The following is a 20,000-nucleotide window of genomic DNA, read 5'->3' on the forward strand; positions in this document are numbered from 1 at the left end:
GTAGTCCGGGTTCGAATTCCGCCCAGGGCTGAAATAATTTCAGTATCGCTGTGCTGCGAGTCGTTACTCTAACTCGTGGGCGGGGAGTTGGGTGTGTGTGTGCGTGTAAGGTCACAGCATTATCCATAGATTGTTCATATATGAGCTCTGAGCTCTTTTCCGGGAGGGAAAAAACTGTCGATCGCGAATCCAACACGTGATTCAAGACTATGGCGAATTACACACACACACACACACACACACACACACACACACACACACACACACACACACACACACACACACACACACACATACACACACACACACCTTTGGAGGAGACGTGTATGTAGCCAGTGATGGTAATGGAGATGAAGAATGGTGGTAGTTAGGGTGACGGTTATAATGATAAAGGGACGGTGTTGGCTTATGTGGCGGCTGTGTTGGAAATGGTGAGAACGACGTCTTGGGTTGTGGCTGTGGTGGTGGTGTGAGGAAGTGGTGGTGAGTGGTGTTAGTAGTGGTGAAAGCGACGATTGGTGTAATGACGTAGGTGGTGGAGGAGGAGGTGGAGGAAGGAGGAAGGAGGAAGTCGTAACTCGGAGGCCGTAGGATTTGGAGCGGATTTTTGCTCTGGATTAAATAGGCCTCAACCTCCTGGTTAGACATTTTGCCCCACTAGTCGTCCTTCTCCTCCTCCTCCTCTTCTTCCTCCTTCTCCTCCTCCTCTTCCTTTTCTTCCACCTCCTCTTCCTCCTCTTCTTCTCCTCCTCCTGCTGTTCTTCCTTCTCTTCCTCCTCCTTCTCTTCTTCCTCCTCCTCCTCCTCTTCCTTTTCTTCCACCTCTTCCTCCTCTTCTTCACCTCCTGCTGTTCTTTCTTCTCTTCCTCCTTCCCCTCCTCTTCCTCTTCCTGCTGTTCTTCCTCCTTCTCCTCGTCCTTCCCCTCCTCCTCCCTCCCCTCCTCCTCCTTCCTCCCCTCCTCCTCCTCCTCCTCATTCCCCTCCTCCTCTTGGTGGTCCCGAAAAGACGGACGTCGAGTACCCCCGTCAGGGAGAGTGTGGGGTGATAAAAGTTGTTGTTCATATATTTTACCAGCGCTTCTCTCCTTGTGATCAGTCTTATACCGCTGACGGCAACCAGAATTGAAGACAGGATGCCATCTTAATGAGACTGAGTTTTAGAGGTAAAAAATAATTGCAAAGGAAAATTGTATTAGTGCCGCTGATTTTAGGAGAACTGACAGATTTTTGTTTCCCGCTGTACCTGTGTTGCCGCGCGTGTGTGTGTGTGTGTGTGTGTGTGTGTGTGTGTGTGTGTGTGTGTGTGTGTGTGAGCGTGTGTGTGTGATTCACCATGGTATTGGATCACGTGTTGGACTCGTGATCGACAATATTTTCCCTCCCGGAAGAGAGCTCAGAGCTCATATATGACCGATCTATGGATAATACACCTTACACGCACACACACACCCAACTCCCCGCCCACGAGAGTTGGAGTAACGGCTCGCAGCGCAACGATACTGAAATTATTCAGCCTTGGGCGGGATTCGAACCCGGGCCGCCGTAGTGGCGGCTGGGTGTGTTTTCAGGTTCATGAAATTCTTCTTTTGAGAAAGTTGTTTATTGTACTACTATAACTTAGTGTTACTATACCTAACATTACCTCACCCAAGTTTCTGCACATACAACTCCTTATTACTACTACTACTACTACTACTACTACTACTACTACTACTACTACTACTACTACTACAAGCAACCTCTTTTATAAGGAAGATTCCCTTGGTATATAGACTACTACTACTTCTACTACTACTTCCACCACTTCCACTACTACTACACTACTATTAGTAATAATGTATATAGTATATAAGATTACTACACAACATACATTACCACTACATACGTTAATGCTACGATTAACACTAAGGCTACCACTGCTACTACCACCACTACTACTAGTACTTTTACTATTACTATTACTACATTTACTATTACTAGTATTGTAACAAGGCACAGACCAGGCATTCAGAAAATGCTCTAGTCGTGGCTGCCCCTCCCAAGAGGCTTGGCTTCAATGCTAATTATGATTGTTTTCTTTTGCAGGTAATTACCAGCCCTGACCTGACCTGACCTGATCTGGGCGCACGAGGTCACAGTGAGTAGTTCCTGCATTAAGCCTTTCACCAATGATAGGGGCGCTACGGAAATGAATGGAATAGGCAAAGGAGAAAAAGAATAAAGTGAAGAATGTTATTTCGTGTCATTGTAGGATATGGCTGCCTGAGGCGGGAGGAAGAGACTGGGTGAGGGGGGATTGGTCGGGTGTCTACCTGGATGCTAATCGGACCTGACAACCACGTAATGAGGTGAACCAGGTCGAATCGAGCCAACTCTCACTCTCACCCTTCCACTCCTCTCCAACGATGCAGATTGGGGAGAGAGGAGAAAGAGTGTGTGGGTGAGAAGAGGATAGGGAGGAGGAGGAGGTGGGGGGTAAGGGAAGAAGGACCGAAGTTAAAGGTGAAATGAGGAGAAGGAGAGTGAAATGGAGAAGAGGAGAAGACGAGGAGGGTGAGGAGGAAGAGGATGGGAAAAAGAGGAGCAAGAGGGTGAGGAAGAGAACGACGTAATCCTCAGGTAGTATATAAGATCCAGATTACTAGATAATGGCTAATAGTAGTAGGTTTCCCTCGCCTGAATAGAATCGCCAGCGATAGAGTAATTATAGCTTCAAATTATAATCAGGATTAAATAGTTATTTTGTTATATATATTATATATATGTATATGTATATATATATAGATATATGATATATATATATATATATGTATAATATATATATATGTATATATATATAGAGATATATGATATATATAGATATATGATATATATATATATATGTATATATATATATATATGTATATATATATATGTATATTATATATATATATATTATATATATATATATATATATATATATATATATATAGATAGATAGATGTAACTAGGCATGAGAGAGAACCATCTCCTATTTCATTCCTTCCCGCTTTAGCCAATGCGAAGATTGAATTTCACCATTTTTTCCGTTAATGCTGCCGGTTCATTTCTGGGTCAGAATAAGATTAAAAAAAAAAAAAACACGAAAGAAAAGAAAATAAATCATTTGGTCAGATTGCAAAAATGGGAAGACGAAATCTGCGATTAAGGAAAAACTGGTCTAAAACTTTGTCAATTTTTGTTTCTTGCTATTACGAAGGCGGAGGAGGAGGAGGAGGAGGAAGGGGGCTTGGCTCACAGTAATCAGTCCGACTTGCCTTTATCAAGCTACTGCTCCTTTTCTTTTCACCCCGCCTACTCCTTCACCCCCTCACCTCCCACCTCCTCCCCCTCCCCCTCCCCCTCCCCACCTCCTTCACACCCGCTCCCGTCTATCCATCTGTATCCTCTACCCTTTCCCACTCTCACTCCCGTCTATCCATCTGTATCCTCTACCCTTTCCCACTCTCACTCCCTCTTCCCCCTCTCCCTTCCTCTTCACCCTCTCCCTCCGAATTCCCCCCTCCCCTCCCGCTGTCCTTAACACTACCCCTCTCCCTTCGCCTCTTTCCTCCTCTCCATCTCGCCTCTCCCTTCCCCCTTCCCCCCTCTCCTCGTTTCTCCCTCTATCCTCTCCCCTACCTCTCTCCATTCCCACTTCATCCTTCCCCTCCCACCTTCCTCCCCTTCGCTCTCCCCTTCTCTCCCCCTTTTCCCTCCTTCTTGCTCCCTCCATCACCTCCTCTTCCTCTCACATACATTCCCCCTCCATAACTCCCCTCCAACCTTTCTCGTATTCCCTCCCCCATTCTCTCTTTCTTTTCCTCCCACCTTCCTCCCTCCATCCTTTCCTTCCATCCACTCCCTTTCCTCCCTCCATCCCCTTTCATCCCTCCCCTTCCACCTTTCTCCCACCCCTTCATCCCTCCCCTCCCTCCTTTCTCCCACCCCTTCATCCCTCCCCTCCCATCTTTCTCCCACCTCCTTCATCCCTCCCCTCCCTCCTCCCCCACCCCTTTCATCCCTCCCCTCTCATCTTTCTCCCACCTCCTTCATCCCTCCCCTCCCACCTTCCTCCCCTTTCCTCCCCCTTCTCTTCTAATTTTGCTCCCCACGTTCCCCCCGTTCCCCTCCCCCCCCGCTACCCCCTTTGTATACATGTCCCCGTTTACACCAGATGCATCGTGGCGCAGATTGACAAGAAGGCGCCCGGGAGTGAAGGAACCCCGGGGGGAGGGGGAGGGGGGGGAACCGGGGGGGGAGTTGACGTGAGGAGGTGGTAGGGGATAAGGGTTGTTGGGCTGGAATGGAAACGAGATTGAACGAGAATAGAAAGAAACAAATGTAATTTATTTATTTATTCATATATTCACTTGTTTATTTGTTTGTTTGTTTGGTGTATTTTGTTTTGAATTTGTTCCTCTTGGACATGGATCTAGCCATTCCTGTGATAGGTGCAGGAAAGCTTACCTGTCGGTATTCTATATCATTGTGCTTCAAAAAAAATCGATTTGGTCAATCTGACCTTGCTATTAGAAAAAATAGGTGTCGAGAGGGGAGACCACAAGAAGAATAGGGAGCAAAAGTAATAAAGAGGGGAAAGAAGGGGAGATAAAAGAGGACTGTGTCAGGAGAGTTGGAGAATCAAAACAACAATGGATGAGGGGAAGGACGAAGGGAAGCTAAGCATAAAGGGGAAAATTATGTTTTTTGTTGGACCAGGTGAGGGTAAGGGAAGTATAGAGCGATGGGAGAGGGGAATGCGGTTGGGGAATAGGAGGATAGAGGGGATATAAAATTCTTAACGAGGGGAAATGATGTGAGGGAAGTAGACAAAAGGGGAAAGATGAGGATTTCTTGGATTGAGGTGAAGATGAGGGAAACACAGGGCGAGGGGAATGGAGTTGGGGAATTGGAAAATAAAGGGAACCAAGTTGTTCCGAGGGGAAAGAATGAAGGAAAAATAGGCCTAAGGGAAGATCAAGGAGGAAGAGGTGGAGGGGAGGGAGGAGGAGGAGGAGGAGGAGGAGGAGGCGGTCAATTTTTAGAGATAATGAGGATGAATGAGGGGAGACAAAGGAGGAGGAGGAGGGGGTGGAGAATGAGAGGAAAGGGAGAGGAAGAGGAGGAAGGGGAGGGAAAGAGGACATTCTTCGGAAACAGAAAATATTTTGAATAAATATGAATGAGATATAAATGGAGCATTGTTAGATGTGAAGGACCAAGAAGAATGTTTATGAGGAGGAAGACGAGGGAGGAGGAGGAGGAGGAAGAGGGTGAGGGGAAAGCAACTAAAAGAAGGAAAGAATTAGAATAAAGTTGGGGATGAAAGAGGAGAATGAAACGTGAGGAGAACATCATTAGTAATGATTGGAGAAGAATATTAAGAGAAAGAGAAGGAGGAGGAGGAGGAGGAGGAGGAAGAGGAGGAAGAAGAAGAAGTATAAAGAGAACAACATTAACAATGATAAGAGAAGAAGAATATTAATATCGGGTGAAGAGGAGGAGGAGGAGGAGGAAAATAAAAAATGAAAGTTAAAGAGAATTAGAAAAGATGTTAATGCAGGTGGAGGGGGAGGTAGAGAGGGTGGCTCTGAGGAGGGGAGGAAGTTGGGAAGAGGGGAGGCGGATGGGGAGGGGGAGGGGGAGGGGTGGGGAGTGGTAATTGGACAATGAAATAAGGCCATTTTAGGGAAGGCCGAGTTCTTAGGGCACTAAAAGTCCTGACAACAAGACGAATTCAATTTATTGCCTTCACTTAGCTCACTGCCCACCTCCTTCCCGCCCTCCCCCCATTCTCCCCTTCCCCTCCCCGTCCCCCTCCCCTTCTCCCTTCCCCCTTCTCCTCCCCTCCCCCCTCTCCTTCTTCTCCTGTCTCCCGTCCTATCTCCTCCCTTCCTTTTGTATCTTCTCTCTCGTTTTTTCACTCTCTTTTCCCTTCTCTTCTTTCTTTTGCATTTTACTCCCTCTCTTCAGTCCTCCCCACCTTACTTCTTTCCTCTTCCCCTCCCTCTTTTCCCCACTTCCCTCTTCTTTCCTCCCGTCTTACATCCTCATCCTCCTCTTCAGTCCTCCCTACCTTTCTTCTTCCCTTTTTTCCCTCCTCCCTCTTCATTCCTCCCCTCTTTTATCCTCCTCATCCACGCATCCTCTCCTCTGTTGTTCTCCTTCCTCTCTCCTGCCCTCCAATCCCCATCCCTCCATTCTTCTCTTCCTATTTCTCCTTTCCTTCTCCTCCTTTCCCCTCACCCGTTTTTCTCTCCCTCGTCTTCCCTCACCACCCTTCACCTCTCCTCTCCTCTCCTCTCCTCTCCTCTCCTCCTTGCCCCTCCCCTCCCCTCACCTGCCCATCCGCACATGGTTGTGGAGGGGAATATGTAAAAAGGGAGTGATGGATGGAGGGAGTCTGCTGGCCCTCCTCCCTCCCCTAAGGGACGTATGGAGGCAGGAAGGGTCATATGGAGGGAAGGAGAGAGGAAGGGGAAAGAGAGGTATGTAAAGAGAACTGAGGAATGTGGAGGAAGAGGGAAATAGATCATGCAAAGTGGAGGGTTGTTGGATGGAGGTGGAATTCCACTGAAGAGCCTTAACTTCATGGATGTTTTTCTAAGCTGAATAAAATCTTCTGGCGTTAGTTCTGGGGAAGTTCATGGGGGGCAGCTTGCTCTGGATGAAACACACATACACACACACACACACACACACACACACACACACACACACACACACACACACACACACACACACACACACACACACACACACAGAGGCTTTGGAACGATTGGAAGAAAATTAAAGAAAAAAAAAGAGAAACCTGCATTTTTTCTGTTAGACATAAAAAGAACATTCTTTAAAACATCAAAAGAATGTGTGTGTGTGTGTGTGTGTGTGTGTGTGTGTGTGTGTGTGTGTGTGTGTGTGTGTGTGTGTGTGTGTACGTGTGCGTGTGCGTGTTGGGAGGCGGAAAGGAGACTAAGAAACTCCCACCCTCTTGAGGAATCTGGTCATAGCCATTTTCCTAAGTCCATTCACGATGAAGACATTTAATAAGGAAACGAAATGAAAACACACACACATGTGTCTACATAAACACCGGCTTCATTAAGCGCTATTTGTTTGTTTCCTTGTTTCTTTGTTGAGGGTTAGGGGGGAGGGGTCGAGTTCAGGGAGACTCCACCTCCTCCACCCCCACCCCCACCCCCAAGCGATTCAGGATCCTGAGCTAAACATTAATCATTTGCCTCTAGCTTCCTCCTCCATCCTCCTCCTCCTCCTTCTCCTCCATCCTCCTCTGCCTCCACTTACATCCTCATCTGCCTCCTCCTCCTCCATCCTCATCTGCCTTCTCCTCCATATTTATTCTCCAACACTTCTTAATCCTCGGGTCTCCCTCCTCCTCGTCGCTCCTCTCTTCCTCCTCAGCCTCATTCCTTCATCTTTCTCCTCGCTCCTCTCCGATCCTCCCTACTCCTCCCACTTGCTCCTTCTCCCTCTTCCTCCTCTTCCCTACGACCTCCTTCTCCTCCTGATCTTCCTCTTTCTTCTCCTTCCTCGCTCCTCCTTCCTCGCTCCACCCTCCTCCCTCCACCTCGAGCTGCTTCCTCCTCCTCCTCTTCGTCCTCCGACCCCTCCTCTAACTTCCCCTCCTTTCTCCCTCCTCACCCTCCTCCTCTCTCTTCCTCCTCCTCCTCCTACTCTGCGACCTCCTTACCCTCCTGATCTTCCTCTTTCTTTTGCTACCTCGCTCCACCCTCCTCCCTCCACCTCCAGCTTTCTCCTCCTCCTCGTCTTCCCCCCCTCCTCCAACTTCCCCTCCTTTCCCCCTTCTCACCCTCCTCCTCCTCCTCTGCTTAAATGTTTTGTGTCAATGGTTTTGTTCTTCATCAGTCAGGTGGCTGAGGACGGACCACGTGGCTTCGGGAGGAACTTCCCTCAGCCTCAGGAGGAGTGGGGGGGGGGAGGAGGAGAAGGTAGGCTGATGCAGGGGGTAAGGATGGGGAGGAGTAGGAGGAGTGTAGAGAGGAGTTGGAGGAGGAGAGGAGATGAGGTAAGATTTCCATAATGAGGGAGAGGTTGGTGAGTGGGGAATGGGTGGGAAGATAATGGTAATGGGTAAAGAAGCTTTCCTAATGGGAAGAGAGGAGGAGATAGGATGATAATGGGGCGTAGAAGAGGAGGGGATGGGGTGCGATGATGATAATGGGGGATTAAGGTGGGGAGGGGAGGGGGTGAGATTATGATAATGGGGAGATTAGGGAAGAGGTTATAAGGGGAGAAGAGTCTAAGGAAAATTATGAGGAGGAGGGGAGGATATGGTGAAGAAACATGAGAGGACTTGTTGGTAGAGCAAACGAGGAGGAGGAGGAAGAGGAAGATGTGGCGAAGGAAGGTGAGGGTGGAAGGAGGAGAGGATAGAAGAGGAGAATATTATGTCGGAAATAACCAGCGTTTCTTTCCTTGTGGACAATTTCGCATCGAAGAAGCCGAGTCATACAGGTGGCAAAGGAGAGCCATGTGAAAGGTAGAGGGATGTATGGGTAGGAGGAAAAGAGAGAGAACGAAGAAAAGGAGAGAGAGAGAGAAGACGAAGAAAGAGAGAGGAGAGACAAAGATGCAAAAAGGAAGAAGGAGGAACTCGGGACTGGAGGACGAAGAAAAAGAATGATATAATGAAATAAAAAAGAATAAAATGGGAAAGAGTACATATTGTAATGATGAGTGGGAAGAAGAAAAATAATTGGTGTGAAAGAAGAGGAGGAGGAGGTGGAGGAGGGGAAGGAAAATTATTAGAGAAGGAAGTTTGAGAGGAGATTAGGTTAAATGGTTAAAAAACAGATTGAAAACAAATTAAGGAATTACCGAAAATTGTTGAAAGAAGTTGGTTGACATTAGCCGGAATAAAACTAGTAGACTATCGAAGAGATGAATAAAACCGTCTGGCGACACCCATGAAATAAATAAATGAAATAAAATAAAATTAATAGAATAAGTCACACATGCTACTGAGAGGATTGATGTTCTCTTTCTACTATTTGGGCCTCACTTGGATTAACATTACTTGTTATTCTTCTGCTCATTCTCTCTTCCTCTTTTCATCCCTCATTTTCTAATTCTTCTCTTCGTCCCTCCGCCTCCTCCTCCATCTTCTTCTTCTCCTCCTCCTCATACATCTCTACCTTCGCCACCATTCTTCTTCTTCCTCCTATTACACCAACAACTACTGCAATTACTATTACTACTACCACCCATATTCCTCTTAATCCCTACTTCTACTCCTCTTTCTCCTCCTCCCCATCTCCTCTTCCTGCACCTCCTCCCCTACTAATACGAATACCTGTACCTCTCTTCATCCTTCCTCCTCCTCCTTTTCCTCCTCCTCCTCCTCCTCCTCCTCCTCCTCCCCCTCCTCCTCCCCCCCCCTTCCCCGCTCCTCTCTTCCTCCCCTCGTCCCCGCTCCCGTCCCCTGCATCTTCACCGATCATCGTGGGTCTTTTGTTCTGCAATTGGTTGCGTCTCGGCCAATTAGATCCTTGCACACCCAATTTGGCCCATTCACTCCCAGTCGGCCCCCATTATGTGCCTTTTTACAGAATTGGTTTTTCGTAAAGGCTACCCCCCCCCCCCATTTCCCCCCTCCCCAGTGTCAAAATTTCGACATCTTTTTTTCTGTTCCCATTTGTGTATCTCCATCCCTTAAGATTTTTTCTTTCTCTCTTTTTATTTCATTTTATTTGTTTAAACCCATGTACTCGTCACCTATTGTAACTCCCTCCCTAAGTATGACTGAGACATGTCGAACGACGTCTAGGAAAGTATGAGATGATTAGTTCAAAAAGCCTCTTGGACTTCTGCTCAGCAACATTACACCTGCCCAAAAGATCGTCATTAGACAAAAGGAAAAGCTACAATACAAACTCAATAATACCTTTGTCACTGTTGACATTCTCAAATCATGCATACATACATATATACCTATATATATCTATATATATATATATATATATATATATATATATAATATATATATATATATATATATATATGGATAGATAGATATTGGAGATTTCTGGTGTCCGCCAGGAGACCTCACTTTGTGCCTGCTATTCCATCTCCCCTTCTCCCCTTTCTCTCCACTTCCCCTCACCACGCACACACACACTTCTTCCTTCTATTCTTTCCTTTTTTTTTTTTTTTTGTCTACCTCTAGATTTTAGATTTGCTTCCTCCACTTCTGTTCTCCCCCACATCAGTGATTTCCTCCCCTTGAATATGCTTTCCTTTCCCGTCCTCTCCCCTCTCGTCTACTTCCCCCTCCACCCCCACCCCACCCTCAGCTTTTCTTCCCGTGCGTCATCTTCCCCCAACCTCCAGCCTCTCCCCCCCTCACCCCTGCACATGAATTTTTGTCTCCCTCTTCTTCTTCATTCCCCACCCTCTTTTCCCCCATCCTTTCTAGTACCACGGTCACCACCACCACCACCACCACTACCACCACCATTACTGGAATCACCATCGCCGTCCCCATCACTATCACCATCACAACCACCACCTGTAAAGTACCACTACCAAATCAATATCTCTACCATCACCACCACAACCACTATTACTACAACCATTTTCACCGTTACCATCACTATCACCGCCACAGTCGCCACCGGGGCCCCTTTTGGCACGCGGACCGCGGGGCGGGCTAACCTGATTGGGCCAATGAGAAGGTGCTGAGATGGGCGTCGGCGAAGTGTCAGTAGATCGCCAGGGGGCGGAGGGAGGGGGAGTGGGCGAGGTCCAGGGTAAAAGAAAGCCGAAGGCAAAGCCAGAAACAAATCCAAAGTTGAAATAGTTGTTGTCGGTGGTCGTGATATTATTATTATAATTATTATTTTTAATATTACCATTGTTATTATTATTATTATTATTATTATTATTATTATTTTTAATATTACCATTGTTATTATTATTATTGTTGTTGTTATTATTAGTAGTAGTATTAGTGTTGTTAGTATTATAACTTTATAAGTATTAGTGTTACTATTATTGTTGTTATTAACACGAATTTTAATGAGGTGAGGACCATCGACTCCGTAATTTATAATTGAAACTGCGTGTGTGTGTGTGTGTGTGTGTGTGTGTGGGTGTGGGTGTGGGTGTGTGCGCGCTTGTGTGTTCAAGTATAATGTGTGTACACATGCTCCGTGGGGTGGTCAGCTTTACCCCCCAAAAGTCTTTACTTGTTTTTGTTAGTCTTACGATCTTATATGCATGTGTACATACATAAATACGCACATGTACACCGATGTCCATACATTCTTGCGTACACACATATAATGTAGCATATGCCCATGCATGTATATACAGTGCAGATATTTACATAACATTATAGATGAAGAGGATATTTTTTCATTCTACGTATTTGCGTGCTTTCGTCAAAGGTCTAAGTCTAAGGGGCCACATAGTGAGCATATTAAAACGACGGAAAAGTCGAGAGCCTCTATGAATGGGAGAGGGGAGACGAAGCCAAAAGAGAGAGAGAGAGAGAGAGAGAGAGAGAGAGAGAGAGAGAGAGAGAGAGAGAGAGAGAGAGAGAGAGAGAGGGAGAGGAGGAGGATAGATATAAACCAAATATTCTCTTTAAATGATATCTTAGATTTAAAAACGCGTATACGAACAAAAGATATAGAATTATTATAGATTTTAGAAAACGAAAGAAGGGTGTTCATCCATTAGCTTCTAGAAGAGTTCTTAAACTGATTAGAATCGCCTGGCGTCAACTAGAAAAATGTGTTTAAATAACGCCATGGGATGACAAGGGTTGTCACGGGCAAAATGGTGATGAAGAAATTGGAATGGATTTTGGATTTCCTGAAGGGATATTGAATTTCCTGGAAGGATTTTGGATTTCCTAGAACGATTTTTTGGATTTTCAAGAAGGATTTTGAATTTTCTGGAAGGGTTTTGGATTTCTTGGAAGTAATTTGGATTTTCTAGAAGGGTTTTGGGTTTCCTGGAAGGATTTTAGATATTCCAGGAAGGATTTTGGGTTTGCTGGAAGGATTTTGGATTTCCTAGAAGGATTGTGGATTTTCTGGGAGGATTTTAGTCGTTACGAGATTTCGGAAATGGAAAGAGGAGGCAAAGGAAAATGCTATGGAAGTAATACAAAATAAAGATGGTGGAGGAAGATGGATGGCAGTGTCAGTACAGAATAGAAAAAACGAGAAGAGAAAGAAGGGAGAGCGAGGGGAGGAACAAGGGGAGAGGTGGGAGAAGGACGACGATGTGATGAGGATGGGAAACAAGATGAATTAGTTCCCTTCCGAAGGGGTGAATGAAATCGTCTGACGGCGCCATGGGTGAAGGGGTAAATGGAGATAAATTATCTCTTATCTACCGGGGGAGTACCACAGGGATCAGGGAAAGTGCCACTCGCCACAGAATGGTATCTCCTCCGTTTGACGTCATGGAAAAATTCCTCTTCAGCTGAATAAAATCACGTGGCCTTGAGTGACATTGTTTTGTTGTTGTTGTTGTTAGGCCTTGAATGACTTTGTCGTCGTCGCCGTCGTCATCGTCGTCATCGTCATCGTTGTTGTTGATCAACTCCCCAGGGGCAGAGATGATCCCTGACACCTGACCCCTGGTCGAAGACTCCTCTGGTCTCAACCTCCATACCTCTTCCTTATTGAGAAGTCTATTGAACGGGGCCCTCCTAGAGCTACACCCTGTAACCATTACTCGGGGCAGCCACTTCACATGGAGTAGAAGAGGATAGGATTAGAAGAAGGATCAGAGAGGATGTAGGTAGAATATGATAAGTAGTATGGAGGAAGAAAATATAAATATAAATTGAGGAGACTGTTAGGGACGGAGGAAAGGAAAAATATGGAGAATATGAAGATGGAAATTGAAAACATAGGAGTGGGAATAGGAAGTGAGGGAAGAAGGAGAGAAGGACGGAAGGAAGAAAATGTAGAGAGAAGGTGAAAGAGGCAAATCGGAAGGATTGGAGTTGAGTCTTTTCTTGCAAAAGTTTACATTTTTAGTTTATTATTATTATATTTTCATTTTTATTTATTTATTGATTTATTATTTTTTATTTTTTATTTGTCTATTTTTTTTAGTGGAAACCCACTTATTCAAGTTTTAAGGGAGAGCGAGAGAGGGGAGGGAGTACGAGAGGAAGAGGAGGGAGGAAGAGAGGAGGGATAAAATGTGCTGACTATTAGCACAGCCGTGCATACAGAAAATGGGGGATTTTTTTTCCCCAAAATTATTTTTATTTCAGTATTCATTCATTTTTCACATTTATCCCAAAGATATGCATTTCTAGGGCAGCTCCCCCTTTCCTCCCGTTTTGCAATTGCAGCAGCAATTCATGTTGCAAAGTAACTGATATGCTCTACCGTTGTGCCCTCCGGAGGAGCCTTCACATAGTGCCACTGCTGGACGGGACTGTGTAGCCCTGTTGAGTGGCATTCGGTTCCCGGACCGAGAACGGTGTCACGAATATGTTATCAGAAGGCTTGTCTGGTGACTGTTGTGGGTTTTCTGGGTTATGTAAAGTGGAGAAGACTCTCTTTATCTATCTATCTCTTTTATATCTTTCTCCACTATTTCCTTTCACCCTTCTCTCTTTTTCCTTTCTTTCCTCTGTCCCTTCTCTCGCTCCTTCCTCTCTGTTTCTTCCTTTCTCCCACGCTCTCCCTCTGTTTCCCTCCTCTTATCTTTTCCCCCACTCTCAGTCTCATTCTTCCCGTCTTTCTCTCTCTTCCTAATTTTTACTCTCACAATGTAGCTCTCACTTTTACTCTCATTCTCACAATGTAACTCTCACTTTTACCCTCGCTCTCACAATCTAATTCTCACTTTTACTTTCTCTCTAACAGTGTAACTCACTTTTACTCTCATTCTCACAGTGTAACTCAATTTTATTCTCAGTTTTAGTCTCACTCTCAAAGTGTAACTCAGTTTTACTCTCACTCTCACAGTGTAACTCAGTTTTACTCTCTCACAGTGTAAATCCCTTTTACTCTCTCACAGTGGAACTCTTACTATCACAGACTAACTCTCACTTTAACTCTCTCATAGTCTAACTCTCTTTTCCACATGCAATAGATATGATTCAGTCCAGGTTGACCGGACTTGCTCATCATCCCTGGGAGGAAATGGTCTGACGCTGGACAGACAAAAATCAATAAAGTTCGTCGCTGTGCTGACAGCCATAACTAATTCCTTGAATTTGTTATTCTGCCTGAAAGCTCGCCATTGTTCGTTGTTTTTAATTGTCGCCTTAATTGGTCACCACCTTGTTAGGGCTTGTTGATTTAAATCGCTTGGTGACAGTGCGAATTAAGAGGGTGAACAGGATCATAGGCAGGGGGTTGCTTGGGTTAATAATGACTTTATTTGTTTTATGAAGGTAGTTAAGTTAATAGTTCATTGTACATACACGTGTGTATATATGTATATATATATATGATATATATATATATATATATATATATATATATATATATATATATATTATATATATATATATATATATATATATATATATATATATATATATATCTGAATAGAATCGCCAATGACGACGATGTCAATCAATTTCGACAGTTGTCCCTGGACTCGAACCCGAGACTTGCGTGTGGCAGGTCGTCGCTCTTCCAACTATGCTACCGAGACTATAAGATTCTTCAACTTCGGGGTTAATCTAACCCCGCAGGATTTAGTCGACTGCTAACTGCCGTCGTAAAATTGAGATTAGGACGACAGTTAGCAGTCGAATGAAATCCTACAGGGTTAGATTAACCCAGAGGTTAAGAAAATTTATACTCTTGGTAGCATGGTTGGAAGAGCGACGACCTGCCACTCGCAGGTCTCGGGTTCGAGTCCGGGGACAACTGTCGGGATAATTTTATATATATATATATATATATATATATATATATATATATATATATATATATATATATATATATATATATATATGTTGAGACATTGTGACAAGTTGAAAAAGGTGGAAAAACAGAGTCACGGGTCTTGTTCCGAGTTTATTCCTGACCGGTCTCTGAAGAAGCTACAAGCGAAACCGGTCAGGAATAAACTGGTAACGAGACCCGTGACTATCTTTTTCCACCTTTTTCATATATATATATATATATATATATATATATATATATATATATATATATAATATATATATATATATATATATTGTCCTTTTCTAGCCCTGAATAAAATCTTTAAAGGTGACTTGAGATTGATGAAGTTGACTTACCCATATACGTGACGTCATTCACTTTCCACAGTGACCAATCATACGTCATAAGGAGGAGGAGCTTAGGTCTTGGTGGGAGGGACTTAGGTAGTGTACGTCATAAGGGGAGGGGATTAGGGTATATACGTCATAAGGGGAGGAGTTTAGGTCATATGCGTCTTAGCGGACCTAATAGTGGCTGTAGAAAAGGGAATACACGCTCGACGCACTCACACACATACACGCACACACACGCGCGCACGCACGCACGCATGCATGCACACATTTAAAAAATGTATGTACAAAAAATACTGTAATATGAAATATATTTGTTGATATCGAGAGCCTTTTGTCGAAGCCAAAGAACTTTTACTATATGTTTTTTATTCAAATGCTTTCAATTTTTTGTTTCTGAGTACTTCAGTTTTGTTCAGTAGTCTGTATCGTATCGTTTTTCAGCTTTTATGATTTTTCTATTTAGTGATTTAGTTATTTCTAAGAGAATTTTGACGTTTAACGCAAAAGATACAGGATTTTTTTTATTATATTCTTGTTATTTAAGTATGCACTTTTTCTTGCTACAAAGTGATTCCAGGATTGAAACAGTTAAAAACCGTCTCGATTTGCTTTTAACCGTTTGTAAGGCAAATGAAGACGATCACAGAGAATCACTTTCTGTTGAAAAGGGCCACCATGACTATAAGATGTTTATTTGATTTTTTATTTATTTTATGTTTATCTATTTTATAATAAGAAAGATCATAAGAAAACCGATAACAGAAAAAGGAGGAAGGTAGGGTACGAAAAGGAATATAACCAATGGTTGGCTGCAGAAAGAAAATTTTATAAAACACTGGCGTTTGAAGAAACAGACCAGAGAAAGGATGAAGATGGACTACAAAAAAAAAATCGTATATCCCTCTCTTGGTGCAAACTACGAAAGGGAAAGATCATATACCTTGAGGTATGAAAAGGAAACAGAGAAAAGGAAAGAGAGAGAAAAGAGGAAAGCACGGTACGGAAAAAAAAAAAAATTCAAAATCCTTTTCCAGTGTCTGAGTACGAAAAGAAAGATTCAAAGACACTAGAGTATCATTACTTGGAAACCCAAACGAGTGAAAAGAAGAGTGTACCAAAAAAAGGAGGAAATAAAAGGAAGAAATAGAATAATAAATCTTCTGAGAAATGAAGGTTCATAGACACTGAAGCATCAGACGAAATCTCGAGACCAGTGGAAGGAGGAAGGTAGCCTACGAAAAAGAAAATAAACAAGACTACACTCCCTGCAGGGTGGATACGAAAGGAAAGATTTGTAGACAAGGCGTGGGTAGAAGGAGGTGGGTATTAGAGGGCCTCAAGGCTTGTTAAATAGATCGTTACGTGGACAAAAGAAGGAAGCAGTGAAGCTGAAACTTCAAAACAATTAATCCTTTCAATTCGGAAACTCTTCGGGAGGACAGAATTGCTTAGCGATCGCCTGAAGAAAATTAAGTTAACCATCAGAAGCCACCCAGAATCTTTTAACGTCTGTAGGAGTCTCACCCAGGGTTCATACACACCATGGGGGTGGATGGGCTTTAGAACCTCCCTAGTGGGACCACAATTCTAAAACTAGTAATAGTAGTCCATAAGCCCCCTGTGGGAAAGGGGTACAGAACTTCCCCCGTGTAACCAAAATCTATTTGTGGTAGTTAGTGGATGACTATTGATTCAGTGTTGGAAAGAGGTCTTCTCCTGAAAGCTAAAGAACAGCAACGCATAGGTGCAGTATACGTGACGAAAGACTTATTAGAATTATAAAGGGGTTTACCATCAGTTGATGAAAATCCTCTAACGGCAGCCAAGTATATAAAGGGTCGAACATAGACGTTAAAAAATTAGTGAAGATGAGCATCCTTGACGTCTTCAGCGGTTTCTCTCCCACGAATAAAATCACTTGTCGGCAGACAGAATAATCACGAGTTGAACACAAGACGTCAAGAAATTAACTAGAATGAAATTGATTCTTAGCAAGATGGACTGATAGTAGAATTTGATTTATGTTTATTTTTTATTATTTATTTGTTTATTTTTGTTTATTTATCTATTCATTATTCAGGATAGTCTTCAGTCATGAAATAGCTGAGTGACTGAATGAAACATACAATCAATAAACCATACGGTATTGAAAATGGTGAATGAATTGAGTTAAATCAAATGGGAAGATCGTGGAAGGAATCGACGAGCTAAGTTGTACTGAAATGGTGTGGACAAATGGAAAGAATAGCTGAAGACAGGCTCGCAAATGGGATGCGTGATTAAGGTGAAAGGAAGAAGGCTAATGCTGTCGCACTATGCGGCGGCACCGGATGCGGCCATATTATGTTTGCAACTTCAATGAGCTTAATAAAATCACCTGGCGGCAGCCAAGACTTAATATAACGATCACCATCTCCCCTGGTTAAACTACAATGATAACCTTTCGAGTCTAATGACTCATAAGGGAGACTTTGCCAGAGCCAAGAAAAAGTCATAACGGCGCCGCCGGGCAGTGTGACAACGGCCTAAGGATAAGATTGGAATAATGTAAATGATAACATGTAAGACCAGAAGGATATTTGTCAAGGGTCTTATGCATTTCAAGGGGATTAAAGGGATGAGTTAAAGGGAGATGAAGAAAAAACATCATAATGGGGGGTGGGGGGCCATAAAGGGACCGGAAGCTGGCAAAAAAAGAGGAGGTGGAGGAAGAGGAGGAAGTGGAGGAGGAGGGTGATGATGTGGAGGAGTAATTAAGAAGAAACATTAGGGAAAAAATAACACGAGTGAAATGAATTTGAAAAGTTGACGAGAAGAAGAGGGTGGGGAGGGAAGGGGGGGATGTAGGCGGGGGAGGAAGGGAGGGAGGGCTAGAAGAATGTGCTTTTGCGAGAGAAAAGAGAAGCTGCATGAATTTGAGATAAAGGAGAAAATGTAATTGCGACTATTGTAAATATATACATTTCCGTGAGGGAGGAAGGAGGAGAGGGAGGAAGGAAGGAAGGAAAGAAGGAAGAAAGAAAGGGGATGAGAGGGGAAAATACTCCACCCCCTCCCACTGTCCCCTCCCTCCTTCCCACTCCCTCCCCCATCTTTGGTTTACCAGCTTCAAAACGTGACGTCACGAGTCTGTGCTCGCCAATTAAGTTGGCTCGGTCTTCAGTCCTGGAAGAGCTCACAAACGCTCTAGAAGGAGGAGGAGGAGGAGGAGGAGGAGGAGGAGGAATCTTTTGAAGCAAAAACAAACATTTGCGAGGGATTGTGTGGATGTTCGAGGGAACGAGACAAATAGACAGACAGACAGACAAAGAGACAGGCATACACAGGGACACACAGATAGACAAAGACAGACATAGACAGACACAGACAGATATAAACAGATACAAACACACACACACACACACAAACATGCACACACACACACACACACACACACACACACACACACACACACACACACACACACACACACACACACACACACACACACACACACAAAGAGAAAGAGAGAGAGACTGGCAGACACACACAGATACATAGACAGAGAAACATATACACAGAGAAACACACAGAGACCCTGATGTTAGACAGGACTTGGAGGAAGGAAGCTTCCATGTACCAAAAGGTCTCCTGTCGTTGTGTCCAATTTCAGTATCGCTGCGTTTCGAGTCGTTACTCCAACTCTCTTGGGCTGGGAATTGGGTGTGTGTGCGCATGTAGGGTCACAGCATTACCCATAGATCGGTCATACGAGGTCTAAGTTCTCTTCCGGGAGGGAAATAGCTGTCGATCACGAATCCAACACATGATCCAAAGACCATGATGAATCACACCCACACACACAAAGACAGGCATGAAGACCGTCGAAAGAAGCTCAATTAAAAGGTTTAGTTAAATGTTTATTTGTCAAAGACGTATAAAAAGACCCGAAGACATAGACTTATGCAGTCGCTTATATGAATAAACGCGTTCACACACACACACACACACACACACACACACACACACACACACACACACACACACACACACACACACACACACACACACACACACACACACACACACACACACACACACAGAGGGAGAGAAAAAAATACAGCCATTCGGTGTAATCGGCTCCACAGAAGCTTTGAAGTCGTTCGTCAAAGATTAAACCTTGTTCGAGGTTTCATGACAGTGATCGAGGGCGACGTCCCAGGCTCGACCACGAAGCAACCTCTTTGTGGCAACACACGTGATTAAAATCGTTTGCCGTCAGTGGGTATAAAAGAGTAGCCCTTAGTGGAAGAGAGGCTGAGGTAGGTGAAGGAAGATGTATGGCTACCCTCTTGCGATGGAGGTCATGGGTGAGACCTGAGGTCGTCTACCGAGGAAATTATTATTATTAATATTATAAGTAGTAGTAGTAGTAGTAGTAGTAGTAGTAGTATCATCATTATCATTATTATTATTTTGTGTATAGATCTTATTTGTTTTATTGTTATTCTCTAATTTTTATGTTTATTTTTCATTATATGCGAATAAATCACAAGAACACGTGATTCACAAAATGTGTAATAAAACCACTTGGTGTGTGTGTGTGTGTGTGTGTATCTTTTATTTGTTTATTTACTTTCATTCTCGTTATGGAACTTATTGCAACCTTTGCCCTGGGTGCCCATGCTTCCATGAACTCGATCCCGCGACTTACGAAAATGAAAGACCAA

The 20,000-nt window shown here is 43.8% G+C and overlaps 1 long non-coding RNA gene across 1 annotated transcript in view; it reads left to right on the forward strand.

Moving 5' to 3' along the window:
* The window catches only part of LOC143035522 (uncharacterized), an 86,909-nt gene that overhangs the window by 52,287 nt on the left and 14,622 nt on the right, over positions 1–20,000 (forward strand). The window contains exon 2 of the long non-coding RNA XR_012967322.1: positions 2,085–2,136. This is a non-coding gene — a long non-coding RNA (uncharacterized LOC143035522). The remainder of the gene's footprint in view (positions 1–2,084; positions 2,137–20,000) is intronic.

This window comes from Oratosquilla oratoria, chromosome 19 (genome assembly GCF_046742065.1).
Source record: "Oratosquilla oratoria isolate Oo_2021 chromosome 19, ASM4674206v1, whole genome shotgun sequence".
Taxonomy (NCBI): domain Eukaryota; kingdom Metazoa; phylum Arthropoda; class Malacostraca; order Stomatopoda; family Squillidae; genus Oratosquilla; species Oratosquilla oratoria.